General features: G+C 51.6%; 1 protein-coding gene across 1 annotated transcript in view; it reads left to right on the top strand.

Annotated features, from left to right (window-relative positions):
• Nucleotides 1-220: 220 nt before the first annotated feature.
• ALPL (alkaline phosphatase, biomineralization associated) overlaps nucleotides 221-18,122 on the top strand; it is a 53,806-nt gene continuing 35,904 nt past the window's right edge. Inside the window, exon 1 of the mRNA XM_058676408.1 lies at nucleotides 221-368. The gene's annotated coding sequence lies outside the window, so the exon portion shown is untranslated. The remainder of the gene's footprint in view (nucleotides 369-18,122) is intronic.

Here is an 18,122-nt window from a genome sequence, read left to right on the forward strand (position 1 = left end):
GAAGACAGGCGGCGAGAGGCCGACTTCACAAACCGACCCAAGATAGAGGCGAGCGGGGGGACGCCAAGGCCGGAGCCCGCCAGAGGGGAGGAAAAGCCGCCGGGCAGCGCTGCCCAGCAGAGGGCGCCCAGGCCGCGCGGCGCCGCCGGGTGCGGGGCGCGGGGCGCCGAGCGCGGGCCGGGGGCGGGGCGCGGCGGGGGCGGGGAGGGCGCCGGGCCGCGCTCGGGCCCCGCGGCCGCCTTTATAAGGCCGCGGGGGGAGGTGGCCCGGGCAGCGTCGCGCTCCCGCCACTCCGCGCCGTCGGCCGCAGCTCGCTGGTCCCGCGCCCCTCGTGCCGGGGCAGACCCTCGCCCACGAGGTCCGCGCAGGTAAGGACGTGCTCGGGCCCGGCGAGGCTGACGAGACAGAACGAGGGCGCCCTGTGTGCAGCCCCTGTCGGACCCTGGCCTCTGCCACCGGCTGGCGTCCTCGCGCGCATCCGCGGCTTCCGCCGGACGCGCTGGGCCGGGCTGCAGGTTGGACGGGGCGCCCGCGAGCTAAGGAACAGCGCTCGGGACCGCCCGGTACTCCTGGGGTTTCCCACCTGCCGAGCTGCTCCTGGCGCCCCAGCCTCCGCGAGGCACCTGTGTCCCGTTCCTCCTCAGCCCCCTGGTCTGCCCAGCCCGAGCCTAGGCCCTCTGCTGTCCAACCCCCGCAGCCACCTCCAGGTCCAGCCACAGCCGCCAAGCGACCGGGGCGGGGGAGGGGAGCGCCTGGGGGTCTGAGGAAGTTAAGAGCCGCGGGAGGGTGGCACTGCGACCTGGGGAAGGGAACGAGCCAGAGGCGCACGTCGCTGTGTGTTTGCTCCCTGAGGCCCTGTGGCAGAGCTCTGGAGTTCGCGACTCCCAACTCGGGGATGTGCACGGGTGAGATCGGCTGCCCAGGGCTGGCTTCCTTGCTCCGTCGTGGCAAGAAAGGGTTAAAGGCATGGGCACTGTGCGAGTGCGGGGAGCTGAGGACAGTCCTGCCCACTCACCGCATTGTCCCTTCTGGCCGTTTTTCAACACATAATGGAGTTGGTGGAGGGGCCTCTTCTAGGGGATTGGAGTGTAGGGGTGGTGAGTCTCAGCCGGACGGGGCGCTACCCCAGATCCTTTAGGGAGGGCCTCAGCACCTTGTGGCATCCCAGGGATTTACAGAAGGGAAGCAGCCCTGGAGGGAGTAGTAGGGTCAAGATTTGAACCCAGGCCCCAAGCCCTGCAGCCATGACCTCCTGCCTCCTGTCCCCAGTTTGTTACCTGGGAGATGAGAGGCTAAGCCTCAGTTTCCCCTTCTGACCCTCCACCTGCAGACCTGCGCTCTCCACGACTCCCCCACTGTGGCTGCCTAACCCGCCCATCTTGTCCTTCTGCCTCTGTTTCAGCAACATTGAATTCCCCAAGCAGAAACTCCAGGGGAGGGGAGCTGTGTAAGGGTGGGGGAAGGATGGAGAGCGGGTTGCCTGTGTCCCTAGTGGAGGAGGGAGGCAGGACTATGGCCCCACCTATGAAAAGGGGTGCAGGAGCTATGGGAGGAACAACACTGAGCTGAGATCAGAGAACACAGTGCTGTCTTCATTCAACAAGTATTTGCTAAGCATCCGATTTGTGCCAAGTTTTGTTCTAGGTGCTGGGTTCCGGGGTGTAAATTAAGCAGACCTAAACCTTCTTAGTGGGGACATTTGCATACCAGGCTTTGAAACTCCATGTCCAAGTTGACATTTTAGAGCTGAGATCAAGCAGTTCTGGGGGTGGGGGGATTTCAGATGCAATCCCCGGTCTGAGGGGTGGCTTGCCCTTGGCACTCACCAGTAGAGACCTGGCTGGGGGCCCAGTGATGCATTCCTCCCTGGGCCTTATCTGCTCCCTGAAGCCATGGGAGATCCCATGCACCTTCTGCTGGTGGACTCTGGGTGTGATGAGCACTGGCCGCGTGTTTAGCCCGTGCCTGTGCTTTAGCAAACCTGGACCATTAGCAGCTGTCATCACTGTAGAAAGTGCAGCGCTGGGACCTGGTTGCTGCCCCTAGCTGGATGGGCTGGTGCAGTACCTTCTAGACTCAGCCTGGGCTAGGAGTCTGGACAGCCCTGGAGCTGTCCACCATGCCTCCTGCCCTGTACCCACCCCGATGCCCGCTCTGTCCTGCTCAGGAGCCAACCCCAGCCTGTGCTGTCCTGTGACTTACATGCCCCATGTTCTTTGTCCATGAAGAAATGCTTGGGAGGGGAGCAACCACTTGCCCAGGGACCCCTAGATGCCGCCCTGGAGAGCTGGCGGTGGGGCTCAGGTGTGCGGAATTCCAGGTCTGCTGCTTATTTCCATGTGTAGTACCTACAGGGGCAGAGCCTTGAGTCATCGCCTGGAAATCCGTCTGATGGGTTGATTCATGTAGATCCGGGCGCTCCAGGAGGATGCTGGGGAGAGGGAGCAGGCTGGGCTGAGGACTAGCGCGCAGAATTGCCGCGTGGCCACAGGAATGCTGACTCAGCTTCCCAACATGACAGTGTGGTTGCCCTCCTTGGCAGCCTGAGCTGGGCTGTGCAGTGGGTTTTTTTTTTTTTTTTTTTTCTTCTGGAGCTGTTGTAACTTCTAGAAGGCAGCTGGGGGCAGCAGATTGTAGGTTCGTTCCTGTGCTGCTTTGTGACCCTGGACAAGCCGTTTTTTTTCCCCCTCTGGCCTCAGTCACCTCATCTGTAATTTGGGTTAGTAATATGTACTTGGCAGGGTTGTTAGCAGGGGTCTGCCGGCTCTGCCCTGAGCCAGCTTGACTTATATGGAAGTATATATTCTCTGGAGGAGGACAGGGGGAGCTTTCTTCACCTTTACCGGGCCAGTAGAGGGCTAGGAGGGGAGTTGGATGGTCCAGCTCAGCTGTGTGCCTTGGGAAAAATCACCCCGCTTTTTCTTGGCCCTCAGCCCCGTTGTGTGGTGGTGCACAGTGCCCAAAGAACATTCAAGAATACACTCCATATTTTCCCACCTCCTTTACCACCACTCAACATATCATAATTGCTCCCAGAAAAACCCACGCTTCAAGTTTTCCATGCTTAAATTCTCAGCCTCACTGTGGCATGAAATCAATTGTTTGTATTTAAATTTGACTTCTCAAATTAAGGGGTAACATTTGAGATGAGGACAGGGGCTGAGGGAAGGAGAGGAGGGAAGAAGTTAAACCAGATGTGTTTTTGTTCACTGCAGGGTGGTGGTTAAACTGCCCAGGCTCTAGCATCCTGCTCTCTGGACTCTCCGTAACGGAGAGTCGGGTTTCGCTGAAAATTATAATGATCTCCCCTGGCTGGAGTGGACACGCCCTCCCATTATTATTATTATGACTATTATTATTTTACGTTCATCTGAGGCCTCAGAGCTCCACCCAGGGAGGAGACCTCTCTGTAGCTGCAGGGGATGGCACTGCCCACTATCCCTGGAGGCCAGGGAGATGGAGGCTCCTCCACAAGAGAAGGGACTTGCCCCCGGGGTCACCCTGCTGCTTAGGGTGCTGGCTCATGGTGCTGCCTCCTGGCTGTGAGTTCTGTGGCCTTGCCCAGGCCAAGAACATGCCCACGTGCCATGGGATGCCCCTGACTGCCTGGGCTACCATTTGTGCATTCGCCCTGGTGCATCTGTTTGTTGAAAAGAGGTAATTGTTGAAAAGAGGTAATTGTTCGAGGGCAGACACAGGTGGCGTGGGTGAGTGGACAAAGAGCTTAAGCATAGGAGAGTCAAACTGAAGTCCTTGGCCTTTGAGCCTGTGTGACATTGGGCAAGTCGCCTCCCCTGTCTGGGCCTCAGTTTCCTCTAGCCTACAGGCTAAGTGGCTGAGGAGGAGGGATTTCCCCAAGACTTGGGGTGGGTCTGATTTCATCAGTTGCTCCTGGGGTATTTATGGCCCATGGTGGGCCAGGCTGTGGTCTGTCGGTCCCAAAGTGGGTTCGCAAGGCTACAGGGCATGGGGGTAGGGGTTTGTTGACTTCTCCTGGAATCTGAAAGCTTTAATTTAGCTGCTGGTGCTGTTAAACCAGGCGATTTTGTTTTACATAAAAATATGGGTTTCTGGCTTTGCTTGAAAGATCAGAAGATGTGGCCATCCTGGGCCCTGTCCCTGCCTGACCACAGCAGCTGGTACTGATTAGCACTGCTCTGTCCACTTTACCACAGTCTCCACCGCACCCCACTGCCTCACCCTGGCTCACATGCTGTGCTGCCATTACCTGCCTGCCTTCTGGGCTTGTAATTTCTGGGCTAGAAGCTGTGGGGCCACGTAAGTTTCGTGGGGGCAGGGGAGCTCAGACCTCATTTGAGTGACTGTGTGAAGCTTGGACCAGCCCTAGGGGACGCAGGGGAGGGTGTGGTATATGTGGACATAGGCCCCTCCTGCCTGGCCTGGCCCAATCTGAGTCATGTTGGTCAATAGAGGATTTGCTTCTGCTTTGAAGGCTCCCAGAAAGTCCGAAGGCCTGGGGTTCAGGGCTGACAGCCTCCAGCGAAAGCTTAGAGAACCAAGTCTCCTCCCATGGGAACAGGCAACCCTGGGTGCATCAGCCCAAAGATAGCCCAGGGCCTTGCACCTCCTGAGCAGCCCAGAAACGGCCCCTGGTGGGCAGCAGCATCCCAGGGGTACCTGGCACCTACTTTTCCTGACAGCACCTGCGGGACTCTACTGCCCCTCTGCCCCCTGCTGTTGTACCGCTGGTGAGAATAAGGCTGGGAGAGGGCCATGGGCCTGAACTCCTCTCCTGGAGGCCTCTCTGGCTGAGCCTGGGAAGACAGCTGGGGGAATATAGGGACTCTATTTCTGGGATCAAGGTTTCAGAGACCCTCTAGTGAGGGCCCGCTTCCTGCACCCTGCCTGCCTCCTTGCAGGCCTTTGCCACTCAGGTGTCGCACTTCACCTGCTGGGTCTCGGGCTGTGTGGCAGAGCTCAGAAGGCATCTTCTGTGTTTTCCAAGTGCCACCTCTCCCAGGATCTTGCGTGCCTGGCTGCTCCGCAGGTCTTCCTGTCTCAGGCCGCCTGTCCTAGTCAGTGACACAGTGGCTCGAGGCCCCAGCCGGTGGTCACAGGCCTGAGGAGCTTTCCTGGAATCCTTGAGATCTCAGCTGTCTTTGGCTCGACCATTCTGGGTGCTGTCTCTGTCTCTGTCCTCTTTTAAGGAGGGAAAGAGATCTTCCATCCCCTGGATGATTCCCCCAAAGGCCCCAACAGCTGGGGCTGGACCAAGCAGAAACCAGGAGCCCTGAATTCCATTCAAGTCACCCCTGTGGCTGGCAGGAACTCAAGCATCTGAGCCATGGTCTGTGCTCTTCTCCGGTGCAGAAGCAGGAAGCTGGATGAGAAGCGGAGAAGGCACTTGACTCCAGGTGCAGTGATACAGGATGTAGGAGACCAGGTGACCGCCCTACCCGCTGTGCCCACAAGGACATACTTGCCTCTGGTCACACAGGAGTTAATAGCCTCCTCATTTGCAACCACTCTGGTGGTTTTTTTTTTTTTAAGATTTATTTATTTATTTTTACAAACTCAGATATACAGAGAGGAGGAGAGGCAGAGAGGAAGATCTTCTGTCTGATTCACTCCCCAAGAGACCACAACGGCTGGTGCTGCGCCGATCCGAAGCCGGGAACCAGGAACTTCTTCTGGGTCTCCAACACTGGTGCATGGTCCCAAAGCTCTGGGCTGTCCTCAGCTGCTTTCCCAGGCCACAAGCAGGGAGCTGGATGGGAAGGGGGGCGGGGTGGGTGCTGAGATTAGAACTGGCTCCCATATGGGATCCCGGGCGCTTTCAAAGTGAGGACTTTAGCTGTTAGGGCACACCGCCAGGCCCTGTTTTTTTTTTTTTTTTTTTTTTTTTTTTTTTTTTAATGTTAGGTATCCCCTCCCCTTTTGCTTGCCAGGGGACTCCACCAACTAAGGGGCAAGCCAGGTCACACACTCCCCCAGCTGGGAAACAGGCGGGAAACAGACATGGGGTTTCCTCCCATTTCCAGCCCACTCAGTCAAGTCTGCTTCCTCCTCCTGGTTGCGAGTGATGTGACCTGGGAGAGTTAGCTGCACTAAATGGACATTTTCCATCAGTTCTGTTGAGCTCACGGAGGTGATCCAGTGGAGCTTCTCCAGGGCAGCCAGCCGGGGGCTGGGCTCCGTCTGCTGGATGCTGGGTAAGTTTTGTGGAAATGCAAATGCCCTGCTCTGGCTTTTGTTTTGCCCCTTGCCCCATCCTAGTCATTAAGATTGACAGGGAGGCTGAGCTAAAGCCTTTGAATGACCGTATTGTGTTCCACTTCCATTTACAAAGCAGGAAGCAGAAGCTCAGAGAAGCTGAGCAGCTTTCTCAGGTGCACAGCTGGGAAGCGGAGAATAGACCCAAATGCTGTTCTGGGGAGCGGGGGATCTGGCTCTCTCTGCAGGAAGAGGGAGGGGACCCCCCACAGCACTCCTGGTGGGGCAGCTGCTTCTGTCCTCTCCTGGACACCCCTTTCCCTGGCCCAGGAGAAGGAAATGACAATCCTAGTGGGAAGAGAAGCAGAGGGATGTGGGGTTGAATTCCAGCCCTGCCGGTTCAAATGGTGTGACCTTGACTGAGTTCCTTTCCCGCTCTCCAACACATGGCTTGTGTGAGTAAGACCACTGGGACTCTCCTAGCTCACAGTTGGTAGAGAAGTGGCGCTCATGCTACCACTTCCCTTCCCACCCCCATATCAGACATCACTAATCAACCACTGCTCTAATTCCCTCTAAAGATCCTTTTAAATATAATGTGGTAACCATTAGCAACCAACCATGGTTGGTCCCCAAGATGAAAGGGCCTCTGAGAGCCAATTGTGTGGGTGAGGTGAGGGGATGCTGTCCCAGGAGGCCCCTAGCTGTGGGCTTCTGTCTTCTTTCACCTGTCTGGGAAAGCTATTTGTCAGAACTTGCATTTGGTGCAGGGTGGGAGGGAGGCTCTAAGCTGTGCCCCATGTTCAGTATTAAGGGGGTTAGTCACAGCTGCTGCTTGAAGTCCCAGTGACAAGGCAGAGGCTGCCTTCAACCCCTCCTGCAAGGAGGCAGGCTCCTTCCCCTTCCCCCAGCCTTTGTAACAGTGGATGGTGGTAAGGACAGTATTGATCGGACATTGGCTTTCACTAAATATTTGTCAGGTACTGGGCCACTTTGCTAAGTGCTTTATGCACAGTTTCACTTTGGGTCCTTAAAATGGCTCATTTTTCCAGGTGAGGAAGATTACTTGGAGGTAAAAGCACTTGTGTGAGTTTTCCCAACTGGTATGTGGAGAAACTGAGACTTGAACTCCCCTCCATCCAGCCTGGCTGCCCTCCCCAGTTGTCTGAGGACAGCTAGGCTCCGTGTCTGCTTTCTCTCGGCTCTTATCATTTCTCATTTTTGATTTTTAAATATTTATTTTATTTTTATTTGAGACAGAATTACAGAGATCTTCCGTCTGCTGGTTCACTTCCCAGATGGATACAAGGATCAGAGCTTGGCCAGGCCAAAACCAGGAACCAGGAACTTCTTCCAGGTCTTCCATGTGGGTGCAGGGGCCCAAGCACTTGGGCCATCTTCTGCCACTTTCCAAGGCCATAAGTAGGAAGCTGGATGGGAAGTGGAGCAGCTGGGCATGAAACAGCATCCGTCTGGGACACCAACGCTGCAGGTCAGGCTTAGCCTACTGCGCCATGGCACTGGCCCCTTCATTCTTCCTTTTTTGAAGTGTTTATTTTATTTGAAAAGTGGAGCAGCGGCAGAAAGAGTTCTTTCATAGGCTAGTTTATTCCGCCAGATACTTGCAATAGCAAGGACTGGGCTGGGTTGAAGCCAGGAGACAGGAAGACATAGGTGTCAGGACCTCACAGGCGCTGCAGGGCGTCTCCCAGGCGCTTTAGCAGGAAGCCGCATTGCAAGTAGAGGCAAGGGGAGACTTGATCCAGAAACTCCCGTGCCAAGCAGCAGCATAACCCTCTGCATTGTCACTCGGGCCTCACGCCCCGTTTGTGACTGCAACTCCTTGGCCTGTGGACAGTGTCCTCTCATTGGCAGCGTCTTCCATGTACCATGTCACGTGAATTCTTTGAAGCCCTGGATAAGTGCCATGTTTGCAGATTAGAAAATTGAAACTCACAGAGGGAGAGTGGTAGGTCTGGGACCATACAGTGAATACAGTTAACCTGACACTAGGAAATGAAGTGTCTCGCCTGTCACCTGGGCTTTGCTGGACAAATTTCCAACAGAAAACAGCTAACCTTTCAGTGTTTAAAGTCATCGAAAAATCACCAAGCGCTTAACACAACCTGATTAGGGGTATCCTTCATTTTGTAAAAGGGAACACAGCTTCAGAAGGCAACTTCAGGAGGTCAGGTTTATGACAAAACCAGCTCTCCAGCTGAGGTCAGTGCTCAAGCCACAGGTTGTTCCCACCCACGTACCCTCAGCCTCGCGCGTCGTTGCGGGCCCCTACTGTGCTGCCAACTGGCCTTGTGGCTTTCTCTGGATCTTGCTGTGGAATCCGGGTCCTATGCTCCTGTGGAAGTGTCTGACTTTAGGTCCCTGGAAGGCAGGATCTCTGAGTCCTCCAGCACTTCCAAAGAGGGACCTGTCCTGGGCAGGCCGTTAATGGCCTTGGAATTCCTGAGAAGTGGTCTTACCTGGAGGGGCTTCCCATAGCCCAGTCCGCCTGATTGCCAAGGGTGAAAGCTATCCTATGGAAAGCTAGCCTATGGAGGCTGTTTCCTGGAGTGCTGCCTTCCACCCCATCCATGGCCTCTTGCTTACGATGATCATGGCGCTGCTTGGTTGACTGGTGACTGGGCAGCAGGACAAGCCAGTTTCTCTGACGGTTTCTCTGTTGGTGACACAGCCTTTAGCTAGGTGTGAGTTCACTGAAACTGTCTTCTTGTCTTTGTTCTTCCCAGACGTGTCTCCAGTGCCAGGCAGCACGTGTCTTCCATGCTACTGGTCATAGCCACCATTTGCTGAATCTGTATGTGTCAGACTTCCTTGGCATATAGGAAGCGTTTAAGGCACATACTTGCTGAATGAATGCATACTTGCAGGGAGTAACCTGTCATGGGGACAGAGGTTGTGTGACCTCTGTGTGTCAAACAGCAGCTCCCCAGGAGGATTCACAGGAGTGGTACATATGTCAATGTGTTTCCCTTTTATAAATTTTAAATGTACGTTCACTTTATTTGAAAAGCAGAGAGAGAGAGAGGAGAGATTGATCTTCCATCTACTACTTTACTCCCCAAATAGCCCTGGTCAAAACCAGGAGACCAGAACTTCATCCAGGTCTCCCCAGTGGGTGGCATCACTTGCTTGAACCATCACCTGTTGTTTCCCAGGGTGCAAGTTAGCAGGCAGCTGGAATTAGAAGTGGAGCAGGGGGCCTGGTGCAGTAGCCTGGTAGCTAAAGTCCTCGCCTTGCACACACTGGGATCTCATATGGATGCCAGTTTGTGTCCCGGTGACCCCACTTTCCATCCAGCTCCCTGTTTGAGAAAGCAAATCAAGGACGGCCCGAAGCCTTGGGACCCTGGATCTTTGTGGGAGACTCGGAAGAAGCTCCTGGCTCCTGGCTTTGGATCGCCTCAGCTCTGGCTGTTGTGGCCACTTGGGGAGTGAACCAGTGGACAGAAGATCTTCCTTTCTGATTCTCCTCCTCTCTGTACATCTAACTTTCCAATATAAATAAATAAATCTAAAAAAAAAAGTGGAGCAGGGACTCAAAATAGATGATTTGATAGGATGCAGATGCTGTACCCAAGCAGCAGCTCTAGCGCTAAGCCAACTGCTCTCCGTGTGTTTAAGGTTTAAATGCATTGTTCCACGAGCCAGGCGTGGCTGTAACTTCCCACCTATGCATGCTCACTGAAGCGCAGGAAGGTAAAAGCATGTGTCACCTAGGTAACAGTTGGTGTTGAGTGCCAGTATTCTAATATCTTGGACATGTGTGTTCTAAGTAGCATAATATGGAAACCAGTCACCCTACCCATCCCTTCCCCATTGCCCCCTGGACCCCAGATCCTAGGGGTGGAACAGATAGGAATGCAGAGGTGAGTCACAAGATCATATTGCCTCCTGATTGTGAATTTGTCTCTTCGCAAATGTAAAATGCCTGGTCCAGGATCCAGCACAGAGTAGGTCTTGTGATGCTCCCCCATGGAGCAGGTGGCATTTGTGCCATGTGCAGAAGCTGGCAGGAGGGAGACTAAGTGCGCAGTCATGAGTCTGTGTCAGGAGCGCTTCTTGGAAATTGAGTTGCAGGCCTCTTCCACACGCTCTGACTCATTCCACCTCCATATCAGCCCCACTAGGAGGTGCCAGGGAGGGCGTTCTGGGGATGGCATTCTTACTCAGATGAGAAACCAGGCTCAGAAATGCACTCAGATGCCCCATAAATGGTTAGTACCTGGCAGACCTGCGCTGTGGCTCTTAGCAAGCAGCGTGGGTCACCTGACTACTCTGCCTTCTGGAAGGTTCAGCAGGATTGCCAGTGGGCTGACTGTTGGCTGACAGGCAGTGGGTGTGTGCCGGCGCCCCACATTTGGTGGGATGGAGCCCACCCCATCTCCTTGGGAATCATTGTCAGATCACACCCTGTGGCTGGGTCCACACACAGGTTTCCCTGAAGGTCGCCTGAGCTGTCTTCACCGTGCCTGGGGCAGCCTCAGCGTGTGGCAGCTGCCTAACTTCCCAGCCCTGCACAGGCCTGACAGACCAGGAATGGCAGTTCAGCCCCCAGGGAGCTGCTGTGTCAGCTGCAGCCCCAGAGGCCGACAGGAGGCTCAGTGAGGTTAGTAACTCACCCGGGGTCACAACTGGTGATTGGTGGAGCTGAAGTAGAGCCCCAACCTGGTGGGATCTCCCCTCTACCTCCTGCTAAGAGGATGTGTCTGCCTTGGGGATGTCAGGGCCAGATATCAGAATCCTCATTAAACCTGAGTTTGTTCACTCACAACAGTGAGATGTGCCAGCCACTGACTTGTTCACGCAGCCCAGGGCCTGGACACATGAGCTTTTTTTCATTTGGATCTTTGAACCTCTCCAGGGTGAAGGCCCCTGGACCCCTGGTTGGGCAGGTGAGGAAGGGAAGGGATTCATCTGTTGTCATGCAGCTCCTAAGTTGTTAATCCGGAACTGGACGCCGGCAGCCTGGTCCTACACTGGGGCCATCATCACTCATAAATATTAGATAAATCTCTGCAGGCCACATGTGTAAACTCTTCTTGAACCTGTTGCTTCTTCCGGAGCCAGACTTGAGGAAGGGTGGGTGCAAGGCCAGAGGTGAGCGAAGGGCAGGAATACAGCAGGGGTGCGCCGTGTGACCCTCACACAGTCACAGTCCGTTCCCTGTGTGATTCCTAGGGGAAAGTGGGGTTGGGCTGAGCAGCACAGCCAGGCAGCCCCCGTGTCTCCGCGCCAGGGTCAGGAGGAGGCTAGAGCAATTAGTCTGGCTGCTGCTACCACTACATCCGAATCCTCAGAGGGGGGAATTGGCAGCCCTCAATCCAGAGCTCTGGCCTCAGGCCTGACCCCCTGGGTTTCTGCCTGCTGCTTCCAGAATCTTCCTGGGATGGGCAGTCTCACTGCTGACTTGTGCAAGAACTTCGCTCAGAAACTTCCTCCTGTGGCACTCAGTAAATGGGTCCTTTCCTTTTGGGGAGCAACCTGGTTTGAATGATCAAGTGCTTCCCTGTGGCTCCTGGCCAGATGTCTGTGCGGCTGCAGCCTGCTCCTCCTGCCATGTTCTCCAGTCCCCTGGGCACTACAGGAAAGGACCCTGTCAGGCCCTGCATGGCGCCTATGACAGGGGCAACACCTGTGCTTGTCTTTGGCTCAGTTCTCCCCTTGCTGGGAGTGGTAGGGGGTAGGAGGAGAGTAAGAGGTTGTTCTTACCCCAGGAAATATCTGTCCAGGGCCCTTTCTTTTCAGCTCACCTGCCGTGCCTGCTGCTGGGCACCTGTGAGAGGAACAGGAGGAAAGGCAGGTGTGGAGGGCATGCATTCATTCAACAAACATTTCTTTAGCCCAGCTGCATGCCTGGCCCAATCCAGTCACTGGAGGTCACACATGAATGTGGGCCCAGTTTTTGCCTTCCTGGAGCTTTTGGTTTTTGGGGAGATGGTCAGGCCTGCAGGCCCACGAGGCGTCCCAGGTGGGCATAGGTAGAGGGAAGGGTAAGAGGCCACCAAACTGAGTCTTGGGCAGAGTGGCCACCAAGCAGGTGAGGAGAAGGCAGTGTGTCTTCTTTCCTTCCTTAACCAGTGTTCCCTGAGCTCCCTCTCTGGGCAGATGGGGTGAGAAGAGCGTTGCATGGGCAGGCAAGGACTCAGAGCTGGAGAATGAGGAGAGAGCCATGGAAGGACCTAGAGGAAGAGTATTCCAGACAGGGTAACAGCAAAGGCAAAAACCTTGGGCAGAGAGAAGGAATCTCGGGGTGAATAGGGGAGCTGGTGGGGGCCAAGAGGTGATGTCAGAAAGGTGGGCAGGACCCAGAACCTGTAGATAGGTGACTCAGAAGACAGGGAGGGTGATGGGGGTCTGCCCAGAGTTGTGAAGGGTGTTGGGAGACTTCCTGTTTGTTGGACAGTTCCTTAGAGATGAGGTTGGCTCTTGGGGACTTGCAGGTACACAGGGAATGTCAGAGAGCCAGAGAGGGAAATGCTCCTACCAGGGTCACAAAGGGAGGTGATGGGTGGATCCAAGTCTCTTCCCCAACAACCTGTTTCTTTCCAGTGAACCCACATGGCTTCTCTAGACTCAGGTGGACATTTGTTAGGCACCCGCTGTTTGCTGAGAAAGTTCTGTAGTTTGTCTAGTGTGGCAGTAGGAAGGTAAGGTTCCATGACCTGGGGAGCCATGTCAGTGACTTTGACCAAGGAGCTGAAATAGAAGAGGAATGTGAGAGTGGTGAGGACTGGATGAAGTAGGGTGCCTGGCAAGCGCTGTGAATTGGTATTTGGCACAATGTATGGGCCCTGGGGCTTGACTATGAGGTTCGTTTATAAATGACCCCTTGTCTGTTCTATTATTAGAAATAAATTTGAAGCATACATGAACCATTGTCCAATCACACCAGGATCAGAAGTTGATAGTAGCACACCCCTCCCCACACTACTGTCTTCAATCTGGGGCTTGCCAACCTCTTGCCTTTTTGTAATTAGCTATTTTTTCATTCTGATTTTAATTGATTTTTTATTAGTATAAGCATCACATACATAGGTCTATATCACATTTATGATTTATTTTTGAAAAGACTTATGTATTATTATTGTAAAGACATTTACAGAGAGAAGCAGCTATTTCCATCCATTAGTTCACTCTCCAAATTGCCACAATGGCCAGAGCTGAGCTGACTTGAAGTCAGGAGCCAGGAGCCTCTTCCAGGTCTCCCAGGTGAGCAGAGTCCCAAGGCTTTAACCGGTCCTCTACTGTTTTCTCAGACCACATGCTGGAAGCTGGATGGGAAGTGGAGCAGCCAGGACACAAACCAGCACCCATATGGGATCCTGGCGCTTGGAGGTAGAGGATTAGCCAATTAGCCATCATGCTGGCCCCCACATTTGTGGTTTCTCATTACCTTTTTGATAAATATTTTTTTAAAGATTTGTTTATTTATTTAAATAGGTAGAATTATAGAGAAGAAAATGCAGAGAGAGAGAGGGAGCTCCATCTATAGATTCACTGCCCAAATGGCCACAGTGCCCAGAGCTGGGCGGGCCCAAAGCTTGGACTGTCCTCTGCTGTGTTCCCGGTGCATTAGCAGGGAGCTGGATTGGAAGTGGAACAGCTGAGTCTCTAACTAATGCTGCAAGCTCTGTACGTGGCTACTTCCCCAGTTACGCCAGCCCTAAATTTTTTTTTTCTTTTTGCCCTAAGCCTGCCAGTAATGCTAAATAAAAATGGTAGTACTGGCTTAGTACTGGTTATGTGATTTTTTTTCTTTCAATCTATTAATGTAGTTAGTTTTCTAATCTTAAACCATCCTTGAAATCCTAAGATAGCTAAACTTGTTTAGAGTGTATGTATTTGGTATATTCTTGTGTAGAATTATTACATCAATTTGTATTTTCCTAGCTTTGGTACTGCAGATGTAAACACCTGAGAATTAGAGGAGGATCTCATTTCGTTCTTCCCAAAAGTTTGAGTAAATTGAGCTAATTTGGTCCCTGAAGTTTGGTAGAATTCACCTATGAAAGTCATCTTGGCTTATTGTTTTTCTTTGTGTTTTAAGTACTGCTTTTTATGTATTAGTCAATTTTGGTAAGTTATGTTTTTAGGAATACAAGTGCATATTTTATATTTTCAAGCATGTTGGCATAAGGTGGTTGATGGTGTTTTCTTGTCCTCCCTTCCTTGATGTGTCCTCTGTCTCCTGCTGACCCTTGCTTTTCTTTCACGTTAAGATCACCACAGGCTTCTCCACCTTTGTCAAGCTTGTAGTTTTGACCTTCTCAAGTGAATCTTCCCCCTCCCTCCTGTTTGTTAAATTCTGCTTTTTACAATCTTCATTTACTTTCTTTGGTTCTTCCGTTTTGTTTTTCTAGCTTGCCATATTGGAAACTTAGCAAATTTCTCAAACGATTCCTTTATTTATTTGAAAGGCAGAATGACAGAGAGGCAAAGACCTTCCATTCACTGATTCACTCCTCCAGTGGCCACGATAGCCAGGGCTGGGCCAGGCCAAATCTGGAAGCCTGGAACTTCATCCGGGTCTCCCACATGGGTGGCAGGGACCCAAGTACTTTCTTAGGAACAGTAACAGGGAGCTGGGTAGGAAGTGGAGCAGCCAGTACTCAAAACTGCCACAGGATGCATGATGCCAGCATGGCAAGCAGCAGTTTAACTGAACCACCACAACTCCAGCCCCTAGCTCATTCATTTTTAACCTTTATTTGCTGTGTTACACAATTTTTGGCATGTCGTGTTTTTATAATCATTCAGTTCTCAGTAACTTTGAATTTCTCCTATGGCTTCTCTTTGATCCATGAGTTATTTAGGGATGTTTTCTAATTTCTAAGGGTATGAGTAATTATTTGTCCCAAGCTCTAGCTGGATTGCATTGTGGCCACAGCCTGTGGGTTATGTGAAAACCTCTTATTTGAAATGTGAGCCTTGCTTTAGGGCTTGGTATGGGACCAAGTTTTCAGATGTTTGAATGTTCTCAAAAAGAATAGCTGTACACTTTCTGCCATGCTCCATTTTTAATCTCAAGTTTGTCCTGATTTTTCTCTTAATTCACTGTTTTATTACAAAAAAAAAAAAGGAAAGGAAAGGAAAAGCTATCTGTGGCTTCTCACCAGAGGCAAGTTTAACGTTTTCTCGTCCCTTGGCCTATTCTTCCCCTCAATTTTCATACCTTTCGCCCACCTACACCCTGGCCCCTGACATCACGTTAATAATCGTCTAGATCCTTCAGTCCGGAGTTATTACAGATGGAGAGTAGCGTATGTTCTTGTTCTTTCCTTTGATCTTGGATTTTTGTTTTTTTGAAAACTAAACTTAGTTTTTGTTTTTTAAGATTTATCTATTTTTATTGGCAAGTCAGATATTACAGAGAGGAGAAGAGACAGAGAGGAAGATCTTTCGTCTGATGGTTCACTCCCCAAGCAGCCGCAACGGCTGGAGCTGAGCCAGTCCGAAGCCAGGAGCCAGGAGCCAGGAACTCTTCTTGGTCTCCCACATGGGTGCTGGTCCCAAGGCTTTGGGCCATCCTCGACTGCTTTCCCAGGCCACAAGCAGGGAGCTGGATGGGAAGCAGGGCCACTGGGATTAGAACCAGCGCCCATGTGGGATTGCAGTGCGTTCAAGGTGAAGACTTTAGCCGCTAAACTTAGTTTTTTGTGTCTTCAAATGTGGACCTTGCCTGTGGACCTTGTTTGTATTATGTTTTTCTTTCAGAAACACATTATTTTTAAACTAACATGGGGTATCTCTCTCTCTCTTTTTTTTTTTTAACAAACCTGAACCTTTGAATTCTATGACTTTTATTAATCCTTAACATTTGAAGGTCAGTTTAGCTGGATATAAAATTCTTGGTTTAAATTTTTTTTTCCTTTGGTTCTTGGGAAATTCATTTTAAGAAAAATAGTTGTTTTATTTGAAAGGCAGAGTTACAGAGAGAAAGGGGTAGAAAAAGAATGAACCATTTGCTGGCTCATTCTGCACATGGTCACAACAGCCAGGGCCTTCACCCATGCAGAAGTCAGGATCCTGGAACTCTGTTCAGGTTTCCCACATGGGTAAAAGGGGCCCGAAGACTTGGGCCATTTCCACTGCTTTCTCAGGCACATTAGCAGGGAGCTGGAAACAGAAGTGGAATAGCTGGGACTTCAACCAGTGCCCATGTGGGATGCAAACGTTGCAGGCAGGCAATTCAATTCAGTGTGAAATATTCCTTCTGCAAATGATCTGATTTTCTCTAGACTTTTAGAATGTTTTGTTATCTTTTCACGTTCACTTCAGTGCTGGTGGTTGTCCCAGTACCTGGAGGAGGGCGGAGCTTGCTTGGAGCCCAGCCTGGAAGGAGGGAATTCTGGCGGTGGGCGCTGAGCCAGTGGAATCACTGCTCCACCAATGAAAGGCCAAAGCGACCCAATTTCAGCTTCCCTGTCAGGTGAGGTTTAAGAAGCCCCTGCACCTCTTCCTGGCTCTTCCTCCTCTGCAGCCTTTTCCTTCCTGTCTGTCTTTCTGCTGCATGCGGAAGGGAAGCCCGTGACCATGGTTCCCTGGAATAAAGGCCATTTACATTCTTTTTATTTATTTATTATTTTATTTCTATTTTTTTAAGATTTATTTTATTTTTATTACAAAGTCAGATATACAGGCAGGAGGAGAGACAGAGAGGAAGATCTTCCATCTGATGATTCACTCCCCAAGTGAGCGCAACAGCCAGTGCTGCGCCGATCCGAAACCGAGAACCAGGAACCTCTTCCAGGTCTCCCACGCGGGTGCAGGGTCCCAAAGCATTGGGCCGTCCTCAACTGCTTCCTCAGGCCACAAGCAGGGAGCTGGATGGGAAGCAGAGCTGCCGGGATTAGAACTGGCACCCATAGGGGATCCCGGGGCGTTCAAGGTGAGGACTTTAGCCGCTAGGCCACGCCGCTGGGCCCTATATTCTTTTTATATATTTGGCTGAGGTATTCTTTCTCTGGTGGTCGGTGAATCTTGCAAATGCATCTCAGTTTGAGTTTTTCCTTCTTTTTTATTTTGATATATTATGCAGTCTTTTAAACTGATATCTCTCCATTTTGTTTAGTTCCAAAATTATCTTCATTATTTCTTCAAGCGTTTCCTCCCTCAATATTTCTTTTCCTGGAATCCAGTTTTTAAGAAGGGTTTATTTATGTGAAAGACTGAGCTAGAGAGAGAGGCAGACGGAGAGTAAGATCTTCCGTCAACTGGTTCACTCCCCAGATAGACACTATAATGGTCAGTACTGGGCCAGGCTGAAGCCAGGAGCTCCACTGAGCTCTCCTGCATGGGTGCAGGGGCCCAGGTGCTTGAAACATCCTCTCCTGCTTTCCCAGACACAGCAGGGAGCTGGATTGGAAGTGAAACACTGGGACATGAACTGACACCCATATGGCATGCTGGCATTGCAGGAAACAGCTTTACCTGCTGTCCCACAATACGTGCCCCCAGCATATTATCTACACACTGATGTGTACTTTTTTATTTCTCTCTCTTAGTCAAAATTTTTTTTCACAGAATAAAATAAATAGATCTTAAGTGTTCAACTTAATGAACGTCCCCAGATGTTTATATATTTATCCTTGTAACTGACCACAAAGATTTTAAAATAATTATTACCATTCATAACCCCTAAGCCCATCTTTTATGTCTCCTGCCGGGCAGTTTTGCCCCCCAAAGGTAACTCTTATTGTGATTTTATTTATTTATTTGTTTTGCTGTGAGTTTGATGACTTTCCCATCGTTTCATGCAAGTGGAGTTCAGCGTATGAGCTCTTGGATCTGCATCCTCTCACCTTAGCAGGAGGCTGAAATTGGAAGTAACACCAGGTCTTGAACACAGGCACTCCCACAGGGGGTGTGGGTCTTTAACCATGGTGCCAAATGCCTCCCCCTGCCTTTGCATTTTTTTCTTTTAGATT

This window comes from Ochotona princeps, chromosome 2 (genome assembly GCF_030435755.1).
Source record: "Ochotona princeps isolate mOchPri1 chromosome 2, mOchPri1.hap1, whole genome shotgun sequence".
NCBI lineage: Eukaryota > Metazoa > Chordata > Mammalia > Lagomorpha > Ochotonidae > Ochotona > Ochotona princeps.